Source organism: Stigmatopora nigra, unplaced genomic scaffold (genome assembly GCF_051989575.1).
Source record: "Stigmatopora nigra isolate UIUO_SnigA unplaced genomic scaffold, RoL_Snig_1.1 HiC_scaffold_24, whole genome shotgun sequence".
NCBI lineage: Eukaryota > Metazoa > Chordata > Actinopteri > Syngnathiformes > Syngnathidae > Stigmatopora > Stigmatopora nigra.
In genome coordinates, this window is record NW_027551603.1 from 1,764,667 (window position 1) to 1,784,648 (window position 19,982).

The 19,982-nt window shown below is 51.4% G+C and overlaps 2 non-coding genes and 68 pseudogenes across 2 annotated transcripts; all 70 read right to left on the bottom strand.

Annotated features, from left to right (window-relative positions):
• Positions 1-45: 45 nt before the first annotated feature.
• Positions 46-164, bottom strand: LOC144183479 (5S ribosomal RNA; annotated as a pseudogene).
• A 56-nt stretch (positions 165-220) lies between these two features.
• LOC144182704 (5S ribosomal RNA) lies at positions 221-339 on the bottom strand. The gene has a single exon (XR_013324744.1). It is a non-coding gene; the product is annotated as a 5S ribosomal RNA (ribosomal RNA).
• Positions 340-395: 56 nt separating this feature from the next.
• Positions 396-514, bottom strand: LOC144187803 (5S ribosomal RNA; annotated as a pseudogene).
• Positions 515-6,217: 5,703 nt separating this feature from the next.
• Positions 6,218-6,336, bottom strand: LOC144189054 (5S ribosomal RNA; annotated as a pseudogene).
• A 56-nt stretch (positions 6,337-6,392) lies between these two features.
• LOC144188993 (5S ribosomal RNA) lies at positions 6,393-6,511 on the bottom strand (annotated as a pseudogene).
• A 56-nt stretch (positions 6,512-6,567) lies between these two features.
• Positions 6,568-6,686, bottom strand: LOC144189291 (5S ribosomal RNA; annotated as a pseudogene).
• A 56-nt stretch (positions 6,687-6,742) lies between these two features.
• LOC144185032 (5S ribosomal RNA) lies at positions 6,743-6,861 on the bottom strand (annotated as a pseudogene).
• A 56-nt stretch (positions 6,862-6,917) lies between these two features.
• Positions 6,918-7,036, bottom strand: LOC144183480 (5S ribosomal RNA; annotated as a pseudogene).
• A 56-nt stretch (positions 7,037-7,092) lies between these two features.
• Positions 7,093-7,211, bottom strand: LOC144182819 (5S ribosomal RNA). The gene has a single exon (XR_013324745.1). It is a non-coding gene; the product is annotated as a 5S ribosomal RNA (ribosomal RNA).
• Positions 7,212-7,453: 242 nt separating this feature from the next.
• LOC144188142 (5S ribosomal RNA) lies at positions 7,454-7,572 on the bottom strand (annotated as a pseudogene).
• Positions 7,573-8,162: 590 nt separating this feature from the next.
• Positions 8,163-8,281, bottom strand: LOC144184885 (5S ribosomal RNA; annotated as a pseudogene).
• Positions 8,282-8,337: 56 nt separating this feature from the next.
• Positions 8,338-8,466, bottom strand: LOC144183754 (5S ribosomal RNA; annotated as a pseudogene).
• A 56-nt stretch (positions 8,467-8,522) lies between these two features.
• Positions 8,523-8,641, bottom strand: LOC144190242 (5S ribosomal RNA; annotated as a pseudogene).
• A 56-nt stretch (positions 8,642-8,697) lies between these two features.
• On the bottom strand, positions 8,698-8,826 carry LOC144181925 (5S ribosomal RNA; annotated as a pseudogene).
• Positions 8,827-8,882: 56 nt separating this feature from the next.
• LOC144182514 (5S ribosomal RNA) lies at positions 8,883-9,001 on the bottom strand (annotated as a pseudogene).
• Positions 9,002-9,057: 56 nt separating this feature from the next.
• LOC144185517 (5S ribosomal RNA) lies at positions 9,058-9,186 on the bottom strand (annotated as a pseudogene).
• Positions 9,187-9,242: 56 nt separating this feature from the next.
• LOC144189175 (5S ribosomal RNA) lies at positions 9,243-9,361 on the bottom strand (annotated as a pseudogene).
• A 56-nt stretch (positions 9,362-9,417) lies between these two features.
• On the bottom strand, positions 9,418-9,546 carry LOC144185214 (5S ribosomal RNA; annotated as a pseudogene).
• Positions 9,547-9,602: 56 nt separating this feature from the next.
• Positions 9,603-9,731, bottom strand: LOC144185443 (5S ribosomal RNA; annotated as a pseudogene).
• A 56-nt stretch (positions 9,732-9,787) lies between these two features.
• LOC144190003 (5S ribosomal RNA) lies at positions 9,788-9,906 on the bottom strand (annotated as a pseudogene).
• Positions 9,907-9,962: 56 nt separating this feature from the next.
• On the bottom strand, positions 9,963-10,081 carry LOC144185424 (5S ribosomal RNA; annotated as a pseudogene).
• Positions 10,082-10,322: 241 nt separating this feature from the next.
• On the bottom strand, positions 10,323-10,451 carry LOC144183146 (5S ribosomal RNA; annotated as a pseudogene).
• Positions 10,452-10,507: 56 nt separating this feature from the next.
• On the bottom strand, positions 10,508-10,626 carry LOC144191004 (5S ribosomal RNA; annotated as a pseudogene).
• A 56-nt stretch (positions 10,627-10,682) lies between these two features.
• On the bottom strand, positions 10,683-10,801 carry LOC144187386 (5S ribosomal RNA; annotated as a pseudogene).
• A 56-nt stretch (positions 10,802-10,857) lies between these two features.
• LOC144189771 (5S ribosomal RNA) lies at positions 10,858-10,976 on the bottom strand (annotated as a pseudogene).
• A 56-nt stretch (positions 10,977-11,032) lies between these two features.
• LOC144187621 (5S ribosomal RNA) lies at positions 11,033-11,151 on the bottom strand (annotated as a pseudogene).
• Positions 11,152-11,207: 56 nt separating this feature from the next.
• Positions 11,208-11,336, bottom strand: LOC144183927 (5S ribosomal RNA; annotated as a pseudogene).
• A 56-nt stretch (positions 11,337-11,392) lies between these two features.
• Positions 11,393-11,511, bottom strand: LOC144184268 (5S ribosomal RNA; annotated as a pseudogene).
• A 56-nt stretch (positions 11,512-11,567) lies between these two features.
• Positions 11,568-11,686, bottom strand: LOC144187405 (5S ribosomal RNA; annotated as a pseudogene).
• A 56-nt stretch (positions 11,687-11,742) lies between these two features.
• Positions 11,743-11,861, bottom strand: LOC144187309 (5S ribosomal RNA; annotated as a pseudogene).
• A 56-nt stretch (positions 11,862-11,917) lies between these two features.
• On the bottom strand, positions 11,918-12,046 carry LOC144182667 (5S ribosomal RNA; annotated as a pseudogene).
• A 56-nt stretch (positions 12,047-12,102) lies between these two features.
• LOC144186381 (5S ribosomal RNA) lies at positions 12,103-12,221 on the bottom strand (annotated as a pseudogene).
• A 56-nt stretch (positions 12,222-12,277) lies between these two features.
• On the bottom strand, positions 12,278-12,396 carry LOC144182515 (5S ribosomal RNA; annotated as a pseudogene).
• Positions 12,397-12,452: 56 nt separating this feature from the next.
• On the bottom strand, positions 12,453-12,591 carry LOC144184077 (5S ribosomal RNA; annotated as a pseudogene).
• Positions 12,592-12,647: 56 nt separating this feature from the next.
• On the bottom strand, positions 12,648-12,766 carry LOC144189176 (5S ribosomal RNA; annotated as a pseudogene).
• Positions 12,767-12,822: 56 nt separating this feature from the next.
• LOC144185215 (5S ribosomal RNA) lies at positions 12,823-12,951 on the bottom strand (annotated as a pseudogene).
• Positions 12,952-13,007: 56 nt separating this feature from the next.
• LOC144185216 (5S ribosomal RNA) lies at positions 13,008-13,136 on the bottom strand (annotated as a pseudogene).
• A 56-nt stretch (positions 13,137-13,192) lies between these two features.
• Positions 13,193-13,321, bottom strand: LOC144182930 (5S ribosomal RNA; annotated as a pseudogene).
• Positions 13,322-13,377: 56 nt separating this feature from the next.
• On the bottom strand, positions 13,378-13,496 carry LOC144182244 (5S ribosomal RNA; annotated as a pseudogene).
• Positions 13,497-13,552: 56 nt separating this feature from the next.
• On the bottom strand, positions 13,553-13,671 carry LOC144186492 (5S ribosomal RNA; annotated as a pseudogene).
• Positions 13,672-13,727: 56 nt separating this feature from the next.
• LOC144183362 (5S ribosomal RNA) lies at positions 13,728-13,846 on the bottom strand (annotated as a pseudogene).
• A 56-nt stretch (positions 13,847-13,902) lies between these two features.
• LOC144182931 (5S ribosomal RNA) lies at positions 13,903-14,031 on the bottom strand (annotated as a pseudogene).
• Positions 14,032-14,272: 241 nt separating this feature from the next.
• Positions 14,273-14,401, bottom strand: LOC144185778 (5S ribosomal RNA; annotated as a pseudogene).
• A 56-nt stretch (positions 14,402-14,457) lies between these two features.
• Positions 14,458-14,576, bottom strand: LOC144188143 (5S ribosomal RNA; annotated as a pseudogene).
• Positions 14,577-14,632: 56 nt separating this feature from the next.
• LOC144190811 (5S ribosomal RNA) lies at positions 14,633-14,751 on the bottom strand (annotated as a pseudogene).
• A 56-nt stretch (positions 14,752-14,807) lies between these two features.
• Positions 14,808-14,936, bottom strand: LOC144186649 (5S ribosomal RNA; annotated as a pseudogene).
• Positions 14,937-14,992: 56 nt separating this feature from the next.
• Positions 14,993-15,111, bottom strand: LOC144191665 (5S ribosomal RNA; annotated as a pseudogene).
• A 56-nt stretch (positions 15,112-15,167) lies between these two features.
• On the bottom strand, positions 15,168-15,286 carry LOC144191032 (5S ribosomal RNA; annotated as a pseudogene).
• Positions 15,287-15,342: 56 nt separating this feature from the next.
• Positions 15,343-15,471, bottom strand: LOC144184161 (5S ribosomal RNA; annotated as a pseudogene).
• Positions 15,472-15,527: 56 nt separating this feature from the next.
• On the bottom strand, positions 15,528-15,656 carry LOC144187219 (5S ribosomal RNA; annotated as a pseudogene).
• A 56-nt stretch (positions 15,657-15,712) lies between these two features.
• On the bottom strand, positions 15,713-15,841 carry LOC144182308 (5S ribosomal RNA; annotated as a pseudogene).
• Positions 15,842-15,897: 56 nt separating this feature from the next.
• LOC144185444 (5S ribosomal RNA) lies at positions 15,898-16,026 on the bottom strand (annotated as a pseudogene).
• Positions 16,027-16,082: 56 nt separating this feature from the next.
• LOC144188498 (5S ribosomal RNA) lies at positions 16,083-16,201 on the bottom strand (annotated as a pseudogene).
• Positions 16,202-16,257: 56 nt separating this feature from the next.
• Positions 16,258-16,376, bottom strand: LOC144190823 (5S ribosomal RNA; annotated as a pseudogene).
• Positions 16,377-16,432: 56 nt separating this feature from the next.
• LOC144191152 (5S ribosomal RNA) lies at positions 16,433-16,551 on the bottom strand (annotated as a pseudogene).
• Positions 16,552-16,607: 56 nt separating this feature from the next.
• Positions 16,608-16,736, bottom strand: LOC144182933 (5S ribosomal RNA; annotated as a pseudogene).
• A 56-nt stretch (positions 16,737-16,792) lies between these two features.
• LOC144185048 (5S ribosomal RNA) lies at positions 16,793-16,921 on the bottom strand (annotated as a pseudogene).
• A 56-nt stretch (positions 16,922-16,977) lies between these two features.
• Positions 16,978-17,096, bottom strand: LOC144183002 (5S ribosomal RNA; annotated as a pseudogene).
• A 56-nt stretch (positions 17,097-17,152) lies between these two features.
• On the bottom strand, positions 17,153-17,271 carry LOC144183553 (5S ribosomal RNA; annotated as a pseudogene).
• Positions 17,272-17,327: 56 nt separating this feature from the next.
• Positions 17,328-17,446, bottom strand: LOC144183850 (5S ribosomal RNA; annotated as a pseudogene).
• A 240-nt stretch (positions 17,447-17,686) lies between these two features.
• LOC144183254 (5S ribosomal RNA) lies at positions 17,687-17,815 on the bottom strand (annotated as a pseudogene).
• Positions 17,816-17,871: 56 nt separating this feature from the next.
• Positions 17,872-17,990, bottom strand: LOC144186382 (5S ribosomal RNA; annotated as a pseudogene).
• A 56-nt stretch (positions 17,991-18,046) lies between these two features.
• LOC144191303 (5S ribosomal RNA) lies at positions 18,047-18,165 on the bottom strand (annotated as a pseudogene).
• A 56-nt stretch (positions 18,166-18,221) lies between these two features.
• On the bottom strand, positions 18,222-18,340 carry LOC144190026 (5S ribosomal RNA; annotated as a pseudogene).
• Positions 18,341-18,396: 56 nt separating this feature from the next.
• On the bottom strand, positions 18,397-18,515 carry LOC144191489 (5S ribosomal RNA; annotated as a pseudogene).
• A 590-nt stretch (positions 18,516-19,105) lies between these two features.
• LOC144184886 (5S ribosomal RNA) lies at positions 19,106-19,224 on the bottom strand (annotated as a pseudogene).
• Positions 19,225-19,280: 56 nt separating this feature from the next.
• LOC144183755 (5S ribosomal RNA) lies at positions 19,281-19,409 on the bottom strand (annotated as a pseudogene).
• Positions 19,410-19,465: 56 nt separating this feature from the next.
• Positions 19,466-19,584, bottom strand: LOC144186504 (5S ribosomal RNA; annotated as a pseudogene).
• Positions 19,585-19,640: 56 nt separating this feature from the next.
• On the bottom strand, positions 19,641-19,769 carry LOC144181926 (5S ribosomal RNA; annotated as a pseudogene).
• A 56-nt stretch (positions 19,770-19,825) lies between these two features.
• Positions 19,826-19,944, bottom strand: LOC144182516 (5S ribosomal RNA; annotated as a pseudogene).
• Between the last annotated feature and the right edge of the window lie 38 nt (positions 19,945-19,982).

Here is a 19,982-nt window from a genome sequence, read left to right on the forward strand (position 1 = left end):
AGCAGATGGAGACCCATGAAATGTCGAAAAAGATGCGGGGCATGGTTCTCACAGCACCTGGTATTCCCAAGCGGTCTCCCAATCTGGTACTAAACAAGTCTAACCATGCTTGGCTTCCGAGATCGGGCGAGATCGGGCCTTTTCAGGGTGGTATGGCCGTGAGCGGTACTGCTTTTGCAGATGGACACCCATGAAATGTCGAAAAAGATGCGGGGTATGATGCTCACAGCACCTGGTATTCCCAAGCGGTCTCCCAACCAGGTACTAACCAGGCCCAACCATGCTTGGCTTCCAAGATCGGACGAGATCGGGCCTTTTCAGGGTGGTATGGCCGTGAGCGGTACTGCACTAGCAGATGGACACCCATGAAATGTCGAAAAAGATGCGGGGTATGATGCTCACAGCACCTGGTATTCCCAAGCGGTCTCCCAATCAGGTACTAACCAGGCCGAACCATGCTTGGCTTCCGAGATCGGACGAGATCAGGCCTTTTCAGGGTGGTATGGCCGTGAGCGGTACTGCTCTTGCAGATGGACACCCATGAGCTAAAGTATTAATTCGACCTTCTACACCTGCTACCCAAATCAATTGGGATTTGACATTATTCAAAGTCAGTTGGAATATTCAGGTTATAAAAGAGGGGGGAAAAGGCAGGAATATATACAGCTATGTTTACTTTTGTGCATTTCAGGCCAAATTGGTATTTGTCTTTGAGTCAGCAATAATAACAAAGGAGTAAAGTCAGCTTGATTGCAGTAAGACTTTTTGCACTCTATACACTCAATTTTCACATGTTGTTTTACTTCTGGACGCTGCAAATGGACTGCACATCTGTTGCATCGTGTGTATATATGTGTATTACCGTACTTTGAATTTTGATTTAAACCTTTACAACCCAACTACCTCAGATCAAGCAATTATAATGTAAAGTAGTAGATGTTTAAAAAAAGCACCAAATGCAAAAAGATAACAAAATAACAATACTAAATAGTCAAATAAGCAACTCCATTATTCTTTTAGAGAAAATATCTCAGCGGGGTCAAGTCATTCAATTCAAATCGACTGGTAATCAGATTCAATTAAAGACTAACTGATTGGGTGCAATGTTGTAGTGGCAGCACAACTAAATGAATTCACTGAATTTAAATGGGATTTATAAGTGTTTTCACATTTTATACTGTAAAACAAAAAATCACATAGGATTTATGGTTAAACACTGGAGCTACAGAATTTTACCAGAAATTACATTCAATTGGTATAGCACTTCAATAACCACCAATTTATTGGAACACTATTGTAGATTTTTCATTTCACTGAAACTAAAATTATATTGCTCCACCACCACATGCACACACCCCTTTTTTACTGTATAACTCTAGCAACCACAAGTATTTTATTTTTATTTTTTTAAGAAGAAAATGACTGACTATTCTTCTGTCTGTTCAGATATCACTACTTTTACATGATAAGAGAAGTAATTTTTAAAGAAGGCTCAGCAAAATACCCAGCATTCAATAGTACTGGCATGCTGGATCTTGCAAACTACACTCCTCAACTGCACGGAAAAAAAATAGAAAAAAACAGTCATACATTGTCTGCAGTACTTTCCACTCATTCGCTTACACTTTGTACTCCATCCTTTCTACACAAAAAGCATCATCCCGCTGTTACAGAGTAAAGAAGGTTGCACAGAGTCCTTTTCTTGCTGTTCTGTCTCTTTAGAACAGAAGGACACTTTGCGCTTCACAGAATGCAAGTCTACAAGTACTGCTGCTTAGATGTGGTTGAATGTTAGGCCCCTAAGAAATACATGTGAAGCAACAGCAATGCTTTACAAGGTGTCTATTGTTTATATAAATAAACATAAAACAGGTTACGAAAACATGCTGTAAAATCCAAATCATATTTTATCATAGTTTCACATGCTTAAACTAATAGTAATTGTTTAGTATAAATCAGTGATTTTCAACCACTGTGCCGCGGCACACTAGTGTGCCGTGAGAGATCCTCAGGTGTGCCGTGAGAAATTATCCAATATCCTTTTTTTTAAATTAACATTTATTAATAGATTTCTGCAAATATGATGTCATTGTCCAATGTCCGTGCTGCAAAGGCTGGCAGCGTAATGTAATATTTGTCCGTGTGGCAACACGTAGTTGATTGACACGTTCCGCCAAGAAAATTAGTGATGCACCGTGGTGACAGTCATGGAGAAGTTTTTAAAAAGGACAACTGCAAACTCCGAACTGCGCCCTGGACAAGATTCTGACCCGGATAAAGGCCCTAGTATGAGTGGTGGAGAAAACAAAGCAAAGACGGTGAGCTCAAGGCAATATAGTAAAAGCTATCTTTCGTTTGGATTTACTTTCACCGGGGATGAGACGACACCTATTCCGTTATGCCTGGTGTGTGGCGAGAAGCTATCCAACAGCGCCATGGTGCCAAGCAAGCTTAAACGCCATCTCCAAACGAAACACCCGTCGCTTCAAAACAAGCCGATAGACTATTTTGTTCGCCTGCATGTAAACACAGAGAAACAGGCAACGTTTATGAGAAAAACCACAAAGGTAAATGAGAAAGCGCTCAAAGCTAGTTACCTAGTCGCAGAACTTGTTGCTAAATCAAAAAAGCCGCACACTGTGGCAGAGACATTAATACTACCTGCCTGTAAAGCCATTGTCAACGAGATGCTCGGCCCTGGTGCGGCTAAAGACATAGATAAAGTCCCGCTCTCTGATAACACAATTGCCAGGCGTATTGATGACATGTCTACAGACATCGAAAGCCATGTTTTGGAAAAGATACGCATCAGTAGGAAATTTGCGTTGCAAGTTGACGAGTCTACGGATATTAGTGGACATTCTCAGCTCTTGGCCAATGTGCGTTTTGTGGATGGTGATGCCATTAGAGAAAACTTCCTATTTTGCAAGACACTGCCAGAAAAAACAACTGGAGAGGAAATTTTTCGGGTCACATCGGAATATCTTGACCAGGGAGGACTTACGTGGGAAAACTGCACAAGTGTGTGCACTGATGGAGCTGCAGCCATGGTCGGGCGCACCAAAGGCTTCGTGAGTAGAGTGAAGGAAAGAAACCCAGATCTGATTATTACGCACTGTTTTTTGCACCGTGAGGCCCTCGTTGCGAAGACTTTACCAGTAGAACTGGTTCCTGTGTTGGACGATGTGGTGCGCATGGTGAACTTTGTGAAGACACGACCTCTGAAAAGCCGTATATTCGCATCTCTGTGTGAGGAAATGGGAGCGGAGCATAAAGCCTTATTGCTCCATACGGAGGTCCGATGGTTGTCGCGCGGTAAGGTGCTGACCCGTGTGTATGAGCTGCGAGAGGAACTTAAAATGTTTCTGACAAATGAGAGGTCTGATTACTCAAATCAGTTTGCAAGTGATGAGTGGTGCGCAAAGTTGGCATACCTGGCTGATATATTTCATCATCTTAATGAACTGAACACAAGGATGCAGGGCCGAAATGAAAACCTGCTTACAAGCACAGATAAAATAAATGGATTCCGTTTAAAGGTGCACCTCTGGCAACAACATGTGCAACGTGCCAACCTGGAGATGTTCCCACTCACAGACAAACAGCAAAGCAACACTGCTGCACTGTCTGAAGTAATAGGTAAACATTTGAAAAGTCTTGAGGAGAAGTTGTCATTTTATTTCTCTTCAGCCTCCACTGAATGCTTTGACTGGGTTAGGGACCCATACAGCTCGGCATCAGTTGTTCGAAAGGACATGACTTTACAAGAGCAGGAGGAACTAACTGAACTGAGACAGGATCGTGGTTTAAAACTAAGATTTGCTGATCTTCCTTTGGACAGTTTTTGGTTGACTGCTGCCAAGGAGTTCCCCATTCTGGCCAACAAAGCTGTTCTGACATTGCTCCCATTTTCCACAACATATCTGTGTGAGCTGAGCTTTTCAAGCCTAACTGCTATAAAAACTAAAAACAGAGAGAGACTGAGAGCTGTTGAAGAAGAGCTTCGTGTGTGTCTTTCTACTATTCCTGCCAGGATATCGGCTTTGTGTTCATCTAAACAGGCCCAGGTTTCACACTGACTGAGTATAAATAAATTGAGAAATTATATTGTAATTAAATATACTATACAGAGTGTCATTTTGTAAAATCTTTGGTTAGTGGTGTGCCACAAATTTTTCCAATGTAAAAAAATGTGCCGTGGCTCAAAAAAGGTTGAAAAACACTGGTATAAATGATCGTCATGTGAAAGACATTGTTTAGTATTCTTTCATTCATTCATTCTCTCAACCGCTTATCCTCACAAGGGTCACGGGGGGTGCTAAGGCCTATGCCAGCTATCTACGGGCACCAGGCGGGGGACAAAAGAATGAACATAATTTAAAGTAATTGCTCTACAGTTGTACTGCATACCGGAGGTCATTTAATTCATTCAGATCAAGAACCTCAAATAACATATCGGCTGGTATTGTTGGAGATGGAAATCCAACTCATTTTATCTCTGAGGGCTAGCTGCGAATGCACTTGCATTATGTCAGTAAAATTCTAGAAATCATAGCGAAAGGGTTATTTTTCAAGAAAATCTGTTCCCGAAAGACCGACAAATTGTCTTTATTTGAAGCTCTTGTCAGGAGAGGTTGGATTGCCTTTCCTGGCATGACGTCACGATAACTATCAGCTGTCACTAATTACGTGATTAGATTATTTTTGGCGTCACTGGACAAGGTCCAAGTGGACATGGGGAAGCTGGAGCACCTCTTTGAGTCCAGGGCCAAAGAGACGCCATGGGCCAAGAAAGCGCCAGAGAGCAAAAAGTCCGAGATCCTGGTTCTGGACTCCAAGCGGAGCACCGCCATCAACATCGGGATGACGGTCCTGCCCGCCGTTCACGTCATCAAGAGCGCCATCCTCAACTTTGACGACTTTGCCATCAACAAGGAGGGTGTGGAGAAGATCCTGAGCATGACGCCCACAGAGGAGGAGAAGCAGAAGATCCGCGAGGCTCGCTCGGCCAATCCCGACGTTCCCCTGGGGACGGCCGAGGAATTCCTCTCGGGCCTGGCTTCCGTCAGCGCCTTGACCCCCCGCCTGCAGCTGTGGTCTTTCAAACTCAACTATGAGGCACTCGAGCAGGAGATCGCCGAGCCCCTGTTTGACCTGAAGTTGGGCATGGAGCAGCTGGCCGGCAACCGGACCTTCAAGAAGATCCTGGCCACGCTGCTGGCCGTGGGGAACTTCCTCAACGGGTGTCCTCCTCACCAGAATCTTCAGGCTCCCTCCATGGTGAATCAATTCCTCTGGGCATAGGCATAAGATAACTTGGGCGCTCTCTGGTGGTTGTACGCACCTGGGCATCATGATGAAACGGTAAAGGCTTCCCAGGGCGACGTGCATAGCAGTGGTGGGGCGTATGAGTACGCTGCGGCTCTAACTCTTCTACCAGCTGTGGCTCATCTCTAGAAATGATGTGCCTGAGAGCCCCGCACCACGGTGTGTCCATTACAAAATTCCTAAACGATTCTGAGGGGTTTCTTATACATTCCAAGCAGTCCGGTGTCTTCGAGGTGGATGGTTTGCGTCGCCGAGTGCGTCGGCGCGAGCGTGGGTGGCGCTCCGCTGGGTCCATAATGGTTGGATCGTGCTGTTACGATTTCGCCGCGTAGTGCGACGCGATCGTAGGGTAAGTTGAACCCAGATGCAGAGTCGCCGAAGTAATTGGAAAGGTGAGGCAGATCTGTAGCTCTTGTTGGTTGATTTAATAAACGGGGTAACATAACTTAAACAACTTGGCTTGACCACTCATTACAAACGAACTGAACATGCGGCGTGGCGTCAATGGAAACAGCAATTACTACGAGGATTAACAGGAAACGAAACCAGAACTTAACCAGTCGATCCAACCGCGTCCACAGAAAATCATAATGCTTAAATACCAAAAATAATCTAATCACGTAATTAGTGACAGCTGATAGTTATCGTGACGTCATGCCAGGAAAGGCAATCCAACCACTCCTGACAGCTCTGAGTGATTTTGGATCCTTTGTTTCTCCCCCAAGTAATGAGGACATGTTCTTTTTAAGATAGCTCTCCATCTAAGTCCTACTATAGGTCCAGTCTTGGTAAAAGGTGCATGATGACAACTGATCTATCTGAAATCCAGAATTTGATCTGGATTTCAGATAGATCACCCATGAAATGTCGAAAAAGATGCGGGGTATGATGCTCACAGCACCTGGTATTCCCAAGCGGTCTCCCAATCAGGTACTAACCAGGCCGTACCATGCTTGGCTTCCGAGATCGAACGAGATCGGGCCTTTTCAGGGTGGTACGGCCGTGAGCGGTACTGCTCCTGCAGATGGACACCCATGAAATGTCGAAAAAGATGCGGGGTATGATGCTCACTGCACCTGGTATTCCCAAGCGGTCTCCCAATCAGGTACTAACCAGGCCGAACCATGCTTGGCTTCCGAGATCGGACGAGATCGGGCCTTTTCAGGGTGGTATGGCCGTGAGCGGTACTGCTTTTGCAGATGGACACCCATGAAATGTCGAAAAAGATGCGGGGTATGCTGCTCACAGCACCTGGTATTCCCAAGCGGTCTCCCAATCAGGTACTAAACAGGCCGAACCATGCTTGGCTTCCGAGATCGGAGGAGATCGGGCCTTTTCAGGGTGGTATGGCCGTGAGCGGTACTGCTCTTGCAGATGGACACCCATGAAATGTCGAAAAAGATAAGGGGTATGATGCTCACAGCACCTGGTATTCCCAAGCGGTCTCCCAATCAGGTACTAACCAGGCCGAACCATGCTTGGCTTCCGAGATCGGACGAGATCGGGCCTTTTCAGGGTGGTATGGCCGTGAACGGTACTGCACTAGCAGATGGACACCCATGAAATGTCGAAAAAGATGCGGGGCATGGTTCTCACAGCACCTGGTATTCCCAAGCGGTCTCCCAATCTGGTACTAAACAAGTCTAACCATGCTTGGCTTCCGAGATCGGGCGAGATCGGGCCTTTTCAGGGTGGTATGGCCGTGAGCGGTACTGCTTTTGCAGATGGACACCCATGAAATGTCGAAAAAGATGCGGGGTATGATGCTCACAGCACCTGGTATTCCCAAGCGGTCTCCCAACCAGGTACTAACCAGGCCCAACCATGCTTGGCTTCCAAGATCGGACGAGATCGGGCCTTTTCAGGGTGGTATGGCCGTGAGCGGTACTGCACTAGCAGATGGACACCCATGAAATGTCGAAAAAGATGCGGGGCATGATGCTCACAGCACCTGGTATTCCCCAAGCGGTCTCCCAATCAGGTACTAAACAGGCCGAACAATGCTTGGCTGCCGAGATCGTACGAGATCGGGCGAGATCGGGCCTTATCAGGGTGGTATGACCGTGAGCGGTACTGCTCTTGCAGATGGACACTTATGAAATGTCGAAAAAGATGCGGGGTATGATGCTCACAGCACCTGGTATTCCCAAGCGGTCTCCCAATCAGGTACTAAACAGGCCGAACCATGCTTGGCTTCCGAGATCAGACGAGATCGGGCCTTTTCAGGGTGGTATGGCCGTGAGCGGTATTGCACTAGCAGATGGACACCCATGAAATGTCGAAAAAGATGCGGGGCAAGATGCTCACAGCACCTGGTATTCCCAAGCAGTCTCCCAATCAGGTTCTAACCAGGCCGAATCATGCTTGGCTGCCGAGATCGGACGAGATCGGGCGAGATCGGACCTTTTCAGGGTGGTATGGCTGTGAGCGGTACTGCTCTTGCAGATGGACACCCATGAAATGTCGAAAAAGATGCGGGGTATGATGCTCACAGCACCTGGTATTCCCAAGCGGTCTCCCAATCAGGTACTAAACAGGCCGAACCATGCTTGGCTTCCGAGATCGGACCTTTTCAGGGTGGTATGGCCGTGAGCGGTACTGCTCTTGCAGATGGACACCCATGAAATGTCGAAAAAGATACGGGGTATGATGCTCACAGCACCTGGTATTCCCAAGCGGTCTCCCAATCAGGTACTAACCAGCCCGAACTTGCTTGGCTGCCGAGATCGGACAAAATCGGGCGAGATCGGGCCTTATCAGGGTGGTATGGCCATGAGCGGTACTGCTCTTGCAGATGGACACCCATGAAATGTCGAAAAAGATGCGGGGTATGATGCTCACAGCACCTGGTATTCCCAAGCGGTCTCCCAATCAGGTACTGACCAGGCCGAACAATGCTTGGCCTCCGATATCGGACGAGATCGGGCCTTTTCAGGGTGGTATGGCCGTGAGCGGTACTGTACTAGCAGATGGACACCCATGAAATGTCGAAAAAGATGCGGGGTATGATGCTCACAGCACCTGGTATTCCCAAGCGGTCTCCCAATCAGGTACTAACCAGGCCAAACCATGCTTGGCTGCCGAGATCGGACGAGAGCGGGCGAGATCGGGCCTTTTCAGGGTGGTATGGCCGTGAGCGGTACTGCACTAGCAGATGGACACCCATGAAATGTCGAAAAAGATGCGGGGTATGATGCTCACAGCACCTGGTATTCCCAAGCGGTCTCCCAATCAGGTACTAACCAGGCCGAACCATGCTTGGCTGCAGAGATCGGACGAGATCGGGCCTTTTCAGGGTGGTATGGCCGTGAGCGGTACTGTACTAGCAGATGGACACCCATGAAATGTCGAAAAAGATGCGGGGTATGATGCTCACAGCACCTGGTATTCCCAAGCGGTCTCCCAATCAGGTACTAACCAGGCCGAACCATGCTTGGCTGCCGAGATCGGACGAGATCGGGCGAGATCGGGCCTTTTCAGGGTGGTATGGCCGTGAGCGGTACTGCACTAGCAGATGGACACCCATGAAATGTCGAAAAAGATGCGGGGTATGATGCTCAAAGTACCTGATATTCCCAAGCGGTCTCCCAATCAGGTACTAAACAGGCCGAACCATGCTTGGCTTCCGAGATCGGACGAGATCGGGCCTTTTCAGGGTGGTATGGCCGTGAGCGGTACTGCACTAGCAGATGGACACCCATGAAATGTCGAAAAAGATGCGGGGTATGATGCTCACAGCACCTGGTATTCCCAAGCGGTCTCCCAATCAGGTACTAACCAGGCCGAACAATGCTTGGCTGCCGAGATCGGACGAGATCGGACGAGATCGGGCCTTTTCAGGGTGGTATGGCCGTGAGCGTTACTGCTCTTGCAGATGGACACCCATGAAATGTCGAAAAAGATGCGGGGTATGATGCTCACAGCACCTGGTATTCCCAAGCGGTCTCCCAATCAGGTACTAAACAGGCCGAACCATGCTTGGCTTCCGAGATCAGACGAGATCGGGCCTTATCAGGGTGGTATGGCCGTGAGCGGTACTGCACTAGCAGATGGACACCCATGAAATGTCGAAAAAGATGCGGGGTATGATGCTCACAGCACCTGGTATTCCCAAGCGGTCTCCCAATCAGGTACTAAACAGGCCGAACCATGCTTGGCTGCCGAGATCGGACGAGATCGGACGAGATCGGGCCTTATCAGGGTGGTATGGCCGTGAGCGGTACTGCACTAGCAGATGGACACCCATGAAATGTCGAAAAAGATGCGGGGTATGATGCTCACAGCACCTGGTATTCCCAAGCGGTCTCCCAATCAGGTACTAACCAGGCCGAATCATGCTTGGCTGCCGAGATCGGACGAGATCGGACGAGATCGGGCCTTTTCAGGGTGGTATGGCCGTGAGCGTTACTGCTCTTGCAGATGGACACCCATGAAATGTCGAAAAAGATGCGGGGTATGATGCTCACAGCACCTGGTATTCCCAAGCGGTCTCCCAATCAGGTACTAAACAGGCCGAACCATGCTTGGCTTCCGAGATCGGACGAGATCGGGCCTTTTCAGGGTGGTATGGCCGTGGGCAGTACTGCTCTTGCAGATGGACACCCATGAAATGTCGAAAAAGATGCGGGGTATGATGCTCACAGCACCTGGTATTCCCAAGCGGTCTCCCAATCAGGTACTAACCAGGCCGAACCATGCTTGGCTTCCGAGATCGGACGAGGTCGGGCCTTTTCAGGGTGGTATGGCCATGGCAGGTACTGCTCTTGCAGATGGACACCCATGAAATGTCGAAAAAGATGCGGGGTATGACGCTCACAGCACCTGGTAGTCCCAAGCGGTCTCCCAATCAGGTACTAACCAGGCCGAACAATGCTTGGCTGCCGAGATCGGACGAGATCGGACGAGATCGGGCCTTATCAGGGTGGTATGGCCGTGAGCGGTATTGCTCTTGCAGATGGACACCCATGAAAAGTCGAAAAAGATGCGGGGTATGATGCTCACAGCACCTGGTATTCCCAAGCGGTCTCCCAATCAGGTACTAACCAGGCCGAACCATGCTTGGCTGCCGAGATCGGACGAGATCGGACGAGATCGGGCCTTTTCAGGGCGGTATGGCCGTGAGCGGTACTGCACTAACAGATGGACACCCATGAAATGTCGAAAAAGATGCGGGGTATGATGCTCACAGCACCTGGTATTCCCAAGCGGTCTCCCAATCAGGTACTAAACAGGCCGAACCATGCTAGGCTTCCGAGATCGGACGAGATCGGGCCTTTTCAGGGTGGTATGGCCGTGAGCGGTACTGCACTAGCAGATGGACACCCATGAAATGTCGAAAAAGATGCGGGGTATGATGCTCACAGCACCTGGTATTCCCAAGCGGTCTCCCAATCAGGTACTAACCAGGCCGAACCATGCTTGGCTGCTGAGATCGGACGAGATCAGGCCTTTTCAGGGTGGTATGGCCGTGAGCGGTACTGCACTAGCAGATGGACACCCATGAAATGTCGAAAAAGATGCGGGGTATGATGCTCACAGCACCTGGTATTCCCAAGCGGTCTCCCAATCACGTACTAAACAGGCCGAACCATGCTTGGCTTCCGAGATCGGACGAGATCGGGCCTTTTCAGGGTGGTATGGCCGTGAGCGGTACCGCTCTTGCAGATGGACACCCATGAAATGTCGAAAAAGATGCGGGGTATGATGCTCACAGCACCTGGTATTCCCAAGCGGTCTCCCAATCAGGTACTAAACAGGCCGAACCATGCTTGGCTTCCGAGATCGGACGAGATCGGGCCTTTTCAGGGTGGTATGGCCGTGAGCGGTACTGCTCCTGCAGATGGACACCCATGAAATGTCCAAAAAGATGCGGGGTATGATGCTCACAGCACCTGGTATTCCCAAGCGGTCTCCCAATCAGGTACTAACCAGGCCGAACCATGCTTGGCTGCCGAGATCGGACGAGATCGGACGAGATCGGGCCTTATCAGGGTGGTATGGCCGTGAGCGGTATTGCTCTTGCAGATGGACACCCATGAAATGTCGAAAAAGATGCGGGGTATGATGCTCACAGCACCTGGTATTCCCAAGCGGTCTCCCAATCAGGTCCTAAACAGGCCAAACCATGCTTGGCTTCCGAGATCAGACGAGATCGGGCCTTTTTAGGGTGGTATGGCCGTGAGCGGTACTGCACTAGCAGATGGACACCCATGAAATGTTGAAAAAGATGCGGGGTATGATGCTCACAGCACCTGGTATTCCCAAGCGGTCTCCCAATCAGGTACTAAACAGGCCGAACCGTGCTTGGCTTCCGAGATCGGACGAGATCGGGCCTTTTCAGGGTGGTATGGCCGTGAGCGGTACTGCTCTTGCAGATGGACACCCATGAAATGTCGAAAAAGATGCGGGGTATGATGCTCACAGCACCTGGTATTCCCAAGCGGTCTCCCAATCAGGTACTGACCAGGCCGAACCATGCTTGGCTTCCGAGATCGGACGAGATCGGGCCTTTTCAGGGTGGTATGGCCGTGAGCGGTACTGCACTAGCAGATGGACACCCATGAAATGTCGAAAAAGATGTGGGGTATGATGCTCACAGCACCTGGTATTCCCAAGCGGTCTCCCAATCAGGTACTAACCAGGCCGAACCATGCTTGGCTGCCGAGATCGGACGAGATCGGGCGAGATCGGGCCTTATCAGGGTGGTATGGCCGTGAGCGGTACTGCTCTTGCAGATGGACACCCATGAAATGTCGAATAAGATGCGGGGTATGATGCTCACAGGACCTTGTATTCCCAAGCGGTCTCCCAATCAGGTACTAAACAGGCCGAACCATGCTTGGCTGCCGAGATCGGGCGAGATCGGGCCTTTTCAGGGTGGTATGGCCGTGAGCGGTACTGCACTAGCAGATGGACACCCATGAAATGTCGAAAAAGATGCGGGGTATGATGCTCAAAGTACCTGATATTCCCAAGCGGTCTCCCAATCAGGTACTAAACAGGCCGAACCATGCTTGGCTTCCGAGATCGGACGAGATCGGGCCTTTTCAGGGTGGTATGGCCGTGAGCGGTACTGCACTAGCAGATGGACACCCATGAAATGTCGAAAAAGATGCGGGGTATGATGCTCACAGCACCTGGTATTCCCAAGCGGTCTCCCAATCAGGTACTAACCAGGCCGAACCATGCTTGGCTGCCGAGATCGGACGAGATCGGACGAGATCGGACGAGATCGGGCCTTTTCAGGGTGGTATGGCCGTGAGCGTTACTGCTCTTGCAGATGGACACCCATGAAATGTCGAAAAAGATGCGGGGTATGATGCTCACAGCACCTGGTATTCCCAAGCGGTCTCCCAATCAGGTACTAAACAGGCCGAACCATGCTTGGCTTCCGAGATCAGACGAGATCGGGCCTTATCAGGGTGGTATGGCCGTGAGCAGTACTGCACTAGCAGATGGACACCCATGAAATGTCGAAAAAGATGCGGGGTATGATGCTCACAGCACCTGGTATTCCCAAGCGGTCTCCCAATCAGGTACTAAACAGGCCGAACCATGCTTGGCTGCCGAGATCGGACGAGATCGGACGAGATCGGGCCTTATCAGGGTGGTATGGCCGTGAGCGGTACTGCACTAGCAGATGGACACCCATGAAATGTCGAAAAAGATGCGGGGTATGATGCTCACAGCACCTGGTATTCCCAAGCGGTCTCCCAATCAGGTACTAAACAGGCCGAACCATGCTTGGCTGCCGAGATCGGACGAGATCGGACGAGATCGGGCCTTATCAGGGTGGTATGGCCGTGAGCGGTACTGCACTAGCAGATGGACACCCATGAAATGTCGAAAAAGATGCGGGGTATGATGCTCACAGCACCTGGTATTCCCAAGCGGTCTCCCAATCAGGTACTAACCAGGCCGAACCATGCTTGGCTGCCGAGATCGGACGAGATCGGACGAGATCGGGCCTTTTCAGGGTGGTATGGCCGTGAGCGTTACTGCTCTTGCAGATGGCCACCCATGAAATGTCGAAAAAGATGCGGGGTATGATGCTCACAGCACCTGGTATTCCCAAGCGGTCTCCCAATCAGGTATTAAACAGGCCGAACCATGCTTGGCTTCCGAGATCGGACGAGATCGGGCCTTTTCAGGGTGGTATGGCCGTGGGCAGTACTGCTCCTGCAGATGGACACCCATGAAATGTCGAAAAAGATGCGGGGTATGATGCTCACAGCACCTGGTATTCCCAAGCGGTCTCCCAATCAGGTACTAACCAGGCCGAACCATGCTTGGCTGCCGAGATCGGACGAGATCGGGCCTTTTCAGGGTGGTATGGCCGTGAGCGGTACTACACTAGCAGATGGACACCCATGAAATGTCGAAAAAGATGCGGGGTTTGATGCTCAGAGCACCTGGTATTCCCAAGCGGTCTCCCAATCACGTACTAAACAGGCCGAACCATGCTTGGCTTCCGAGATCGGACGAGATCGGGCCTTTTCAGGGTGGTATGGCCGTGAGCGGTACCGCACTAGCAGATGGACACCCATGAAATGTCGAAAAAGATGCGGGGTATGATGCTCACAGCACCTGGTATTCCCAAGCGGTCTCCCAATCAGGTACTAACCAGGCCGAACCATGCTTGGCTGCCGAGATCGGACGAGATCGGACGAGATCGGGCCTTTTCAGGGTGGTATGGCCGTGAGCGGTACTGCACTAGCAGATGGACACCCATGAAATGTCGAAAAAGATGCGGGGCATGATGCTCACTGCACCTGGTATTCCCAAGCGGTCTCCCAGACAGGTACTAACCAGGCCGAACAATGCTTGGCTGCCGAGATCGTACGAGATCGGGCGAGATCGGGCCTTATCAGGGTGGTATGACCGTGAGCGGTACTGCTCTTGCAGATGGACACCCATGAAATGTCGAAAAAGATGCGGGGTATGATGCTCACAGCACCTGGCATTCCCAAGCGGTCTCCCAATCAGGTACTAACCAGGCCGAACCATGCTTGGCTGCCGAGATCGGACGAGATCGGACGAGATCGGGCCTTTTCAGGGTGGTATGGCAGTGAGCGGTACTGCTCTTGCAGATGGACACTTATGAAATGTCGAAAAAGATGCAGGGTATGATGCTCACAGCACCTGGTATTCCCAAGCGGTCTCCCAATCAGGTACTAAACAGGCCGAACCATGCTTGGCTTCCGAGATCAGACGAGATCGGGCCTTTTCAGGGTGGTATGGCCGTGAGCGGTACTCCACTAGCAGATGGACACCCATGAAATGTCGAAAAAGATGCGGGGCAAGATGCTCACAGCACCTGGTATTCCCAAGCGGTCTCCCAATCAGGTACTAACCAGGCCGAACCATGCTTGGCTTCCGAGATCGGACGAGATCGGGCCTTTTCAGGGTGGTATGGCCGTGAGCGGTACTGCTCGTGCAGATGGACACCCATGAAATGTCGAAAAAGATGCGGGGTATGATGCTCACAGCACCTGGTATTCCCAAGCGGTCTCCCAATCAGGTACTAAACAGGCCGAATCATGCTTGGCTGCCGAGATCGGGCGAGATCGGACGAGATCGGGCCTTTTCAGGGTGGTATGGCCGTGAGCGGTACTGCACTAGCAGATGGACACCCATGAAATGTCGAAAAAGATGCGGGGTATGATGCTCACAGCACCTGGTATTCACAAGCGGTCTCCCAATTAGGTACTAAACAGGCCGATCCATGCTTGGCTTCCGAGATCGGACGAGATCGGGCCTTTTCAGGGTGGTATGGCCGTGAGCGATACTGCACTAGCAGATGGACACCCATGAAATGTCGAAAAAGATGCGGGGTATGATGCTCACAGCACCTGGTATTCCCAAGCGGTCTCCCAATCAGGTACTAACCAGGCCGAACCATGCTTGGCTTCCGAGATCGGAGGAGATTGGGCCTTTTCAGGGTGGTATGGCCGTGAGCGGTACTGCACTAGCAGATGGACACCCATGAAATGTCGAAAAAGATGCGGGGCAAGATGCTCACAGCACCTGGTATTCCCAAGCGGTCTCCCAATCAGGTACTAAACAGGCTGAACCCTGCTTGGCTGCCGAGATCGGACGAGATCGGGCGAGATTGGGCCTTTTCAGGGTGGTATGGCCGTGAGCGGTACTGCTCTTGCAGATGGACACCCATGAAATGTCGAAAAAGATGCGGGGTATGATGCTCAAAGCACCTGGTATTCCCAAGCGGTCTCCCAATCAGGTATTAACCAGGCCGAACCATGCTTGGCTGCCGAGATCGGACGAGATCGGGCGAGATCGGGCCTTATCAGGGTGGTATGGCCCAGAGCGGTACTGCTCTTGCAGATGGACACCCATGAAATGTCGAAAAAAATGCGGGGTATGATGCTCACAGCACCTGGTATTCCCAAGCGGTCTCCCAATCAGGTACTAACCAGGCCGAACCATGCTTTGCTGCCGAGATCGGACGAGATCGGGCGAGATCGGGCCTTATCAGGGTTGTATGGCCGTGAGCGGTACTGCTCTTGCAGATGGACACCCATGAAATGTCGAAAAAGATGCGGGGTATGATGCTCACAGCACCTGGTATTCCCAAGCGGTCTCCCAATCAGGTACTAACCAGGCCGAATCATGCTTGGCTGCCGAGATCGGACGAGATCGGACGAGATCGGGCCTTTTCAGGGTGGTATGGCCGTGAGCGGTACTGCACTAGCAGATGGACACCCATGAAATGTCGAAAAAGATGCGGGGTACGATGCTCACAGCACCTGGTATTCCCAAGCGGTCTCCCAACCAGGTACTAACCAGGCCGAACCATGCTTGGCTTCCGAGATCAGACGAGATCGGGCCTTTTCAGGGTGGTATGGCCGTGAGCGGTACTGCTCTTGCAGATGGACACCCATGAAATGTCGAAAAAGATGCAGGGTATGATGCTCACAGCACCTGGTATTCCCAAGCGGTCTCCCAATCAGGTACTAACCAGGCCGAACCATGCTTGGCTTCCGAGATCGGACGAGATCGGGCCTTTTCAGGGTGGTATGGCCGTGAGCGGTACTGCTCCTGCAGATGGACACCCATGAAATGTCCAAAAAGATGCGGGGTATGATGCTCACAGCACCTGGTATTCCCAAGCGGTCTCCCAATCAGGTACTAAACAGGCCGATCCATGCTTGGCTTCCGAAATCGGACGAGATCGGGCCTTTTCAGGGTGGTATGGCCGTGAGCAGTACTGCACTAGCAGATGGACACCCATGAAATGTCGAAAAAGATGCGGGGTATGATGCTCACAGCACCTGGTATTCCCAAGCGGTCTCCCAATCAGGTACTAACCAGGCCGAACCATGCTTGGCTGCCGAGATCGGACGAGATCGGACGAGATCGGGCCTTTTCAGGGTGGTATGGCCGTGAGCGGTACTGCACTAGCAGATGGACACCCATGAAATGTCGAAAAAGATGCGGGGTATGATGCTCACAGCACCTGGTATTCCCAAGCGGTCCCCCAATCAGGTACTAAACAGGCCGAACCATGCTCGACTTCCGAGATCGGACGAGATCGGGCGAGGTCGGGCCTTTTCAGGGTGGTATGGCCGTGAGCGGTACTGCTCTTGCAGATGGACACCCATGAAATGTCGAAAAAGATGCGGGGTATGATGCTCACAGCACCTGGTATTCCCAAGCGGTCTCCCAATCAGGTACTAACCAGGCCGAACCACGCTTGGCTTCCGAGATCGGACGAGATCGGGCCTTTTCAGGGTGGTATGGCCGTGAGCGGTACTGCACTAGCAGATGGACACCCATGAAATGTCGAAAAAGATGCGGGGCATGGTTCTCACAGCACCTGGTATTCCCAAGCGGTCTCCCAATCAGGTACTAACCAGGCCGAATAATGCTTGGCTTCCGAGATCGGACGAGATCGGGCCTTTTCAGGGTGGTATGGCCGTGAGCGGTACTGCACTAGCAGATGGACACCCATGAAATGTCGAAAAAGATGCGGGGCATGGTTCTCACAGCACCTGGTATTCCCAAGCGGTCTCCCAATCAGGTACTAACCAGGCCGAATAATGCTTGGCTTCCGAGATCGGACGAGATCGGGCCTTTTCAGGGTGGTATGGCTGTGAGCGGTACTGCTCTTGCAGATGGACACCCATGAAATGTCGAAAAAGATGCGGGGTATGATGCTCACAGCACCTGGTATTCACAAGTGGTCTCCCAATCAGGTACTAACCAGGCCAACTATGCTTGGCTTCCGAGATCGGACGAGATCGGGCGAGATTGGGCCTTATCAGGGTGGTATGGCCGTGAGGGGTACTGCTCTTGCAGATGGACACCCATGAAATGTCGAAAAAGATGCGGGGCAAGATGCTCACAGCACCTGATATTCCCAAGCGGTCTCCCAATCAGGTACTAAACAGGCCGAACCATGCTTGGCTTCCGAGATCGGACGAGATCGGGCGAGATCGGGCCTTATCAGGGTGGTATGGCCGTGAGCGGTAATGCTCTTGCAGATGGACACCCATGAAATGTCGAATAAGATGCGGGGTATGATGCTCACAGGACCTTGTATTCCCAAGCGGTCTCCCAATCAGGTACTAAACAGGCCGAACCATGCTTGGCTGCCGAGATCGGGCGAGATCGGGCCTTTTCAGGGTGGTATGGCCGTGAGCGGTACTGCACTTGCAGATGGACACCCATGAAATGTCGAAAAAGATGCGGGGTATGATGCTCACAGCACCTGGTATTCCCAAGCGGTCTCCCAATCAGGTACTAAACAGGCCGAACCATGCTTGGCTGCCGAGATCGGGCGAGATCGGGCCTTTTCAGGGTGGTATGGCCGTGAGCGGTACTGCACTTGCAGATGGACACCCATGAAATGTCGAAAAAGATGCGGGGTATGATGCTCACAGCACCTGGTATTCCCAAGCGGTCTCCCATTCAGGTACTAAACAGGCCGAACCATCCTTGGCTTCCGAGATCGGACGAGATCGGGCCTTTTCAGGGTGGTATGGCCGTGAGCAGTACTGCTCGTGCAGATGGACATCCATGAAATGTCGAAAAAGATGCGGGGCAAGATGCTCACAGCACCTGGTATTCCCAAGCGGTCTCCCAATCAGGTACTAAACAGGCCGAACAATGCTTGGCTTCCGAGATCGGACGAGATCGGGCCTTTTCAGGGTGGTATGGCCATGAGCGGTACTGCTCTTGCAGATGGACACCCATGAAATGTCGAAAAAGATGCGGGGCAAGATGCTCACAGCACCTGGTATTCCCAAGCAGTCTCCCAATCAGGTTCTAACCAGGCCGAATCATGCTTGGCTGCCGAGATCGGACGAGATCGGGCGAGATCGGACCTTTTCAGGGTGGTATGGCTGTGAGCGGTACTGCTCTTGCAGATGGACACCCATGAAATGTCGAAAAAGATGCGGGGTATGATGCTCACAGCACCTGGTATTCCCAAGCGGTCTCCCAATCAGGTACTAAACAGGCCGAACCATGCTTGGCTTCCGAGATCGGACCTTTTCAGGGTGGTATGGCCGTGAGCGGTACTGCTCTTGCAGATGGACACCCATGAAATGTCGAAAAAGATACGGGGTATGATGCTCACAGCACCTGGTATTCCCAAGCGGTCTCCCAATCAGGTACTAACCAGCCCGAACTTGCTTGGCTGCCGAGATCGGACAAAATCGGGCGAGATCGGGCCTTATCAGGGTGGTATGGCCATGAGCGGTACTGCTCTTGCAGATGGACACCCATGAAATGTCGAAAAAGATGCGGGGTATGATGCTCACAGCACCTGGTATTCCCAAGCGGTCTCCCAATCAGGTACTGACCAGGCCGAACAATGCTTGGCCTCCGATATCGGACGAGATCGGGCCTTTTCAGGGTGGTATGGCCGTGAGCGGTACTGTACTAGCAGATGGACACCCATGAAATGTCGAAAAAGATGCGGGGTATGATGCTCACAGCACCTGGTATTCCCAAGCGGTCTCCCAATCAGGTACTAACCAGGCCAAACCATGCTTGGCTGCCGAGATCGGACGAGAGCGGGCGAGATCGGGCCTTTTCAGGGTGGTATGGCCGTGAGCGGTACTGCACTAGCAGATGGACACCCATGAAATGTCGAAAAAGATGCGGGGTATGATGCTCACAGCACCTGGTATTCCCAAGCGGTCTCCCAATCAGGTACTAACCAGGCCGAACCATGCTTGGCTGCCGAGATCGGACGAGATCGGGCCTTTTCAGGGTGGTATGGCCGTGAGCGGTACTGTACTAGCAGATGGACACCCATGAAATGTCGAAAAAGATGCGGGGTATGATGCTCACAGCACCTGGTATTCCCAAGCGGTCTCCCAATCAGGTACTAACCAGGCCGAACCATGCTTGGCTGCCGAGATCGGACGAGATCGGGCGAGATCGGGCCTTTTCAGGGTGGTATGGCCGTGAGCGGTACTGCACTAGCAGATGGACACCCATGAAATGTCGAAAAAGATGCGGGGTATGATGCTCAAAGTACCTGATATTCCCAAGCGGTCTCCCAATCAGGTACTAAACAGGCCGAACCATGCTTGGCTTCCGAGATCGGACGAGATCGGGCCTTTTCAGGGTGGTATGGCCGTGAGCGGTACTGCACTAGCAGATGGACACCCATGAAATGTCGA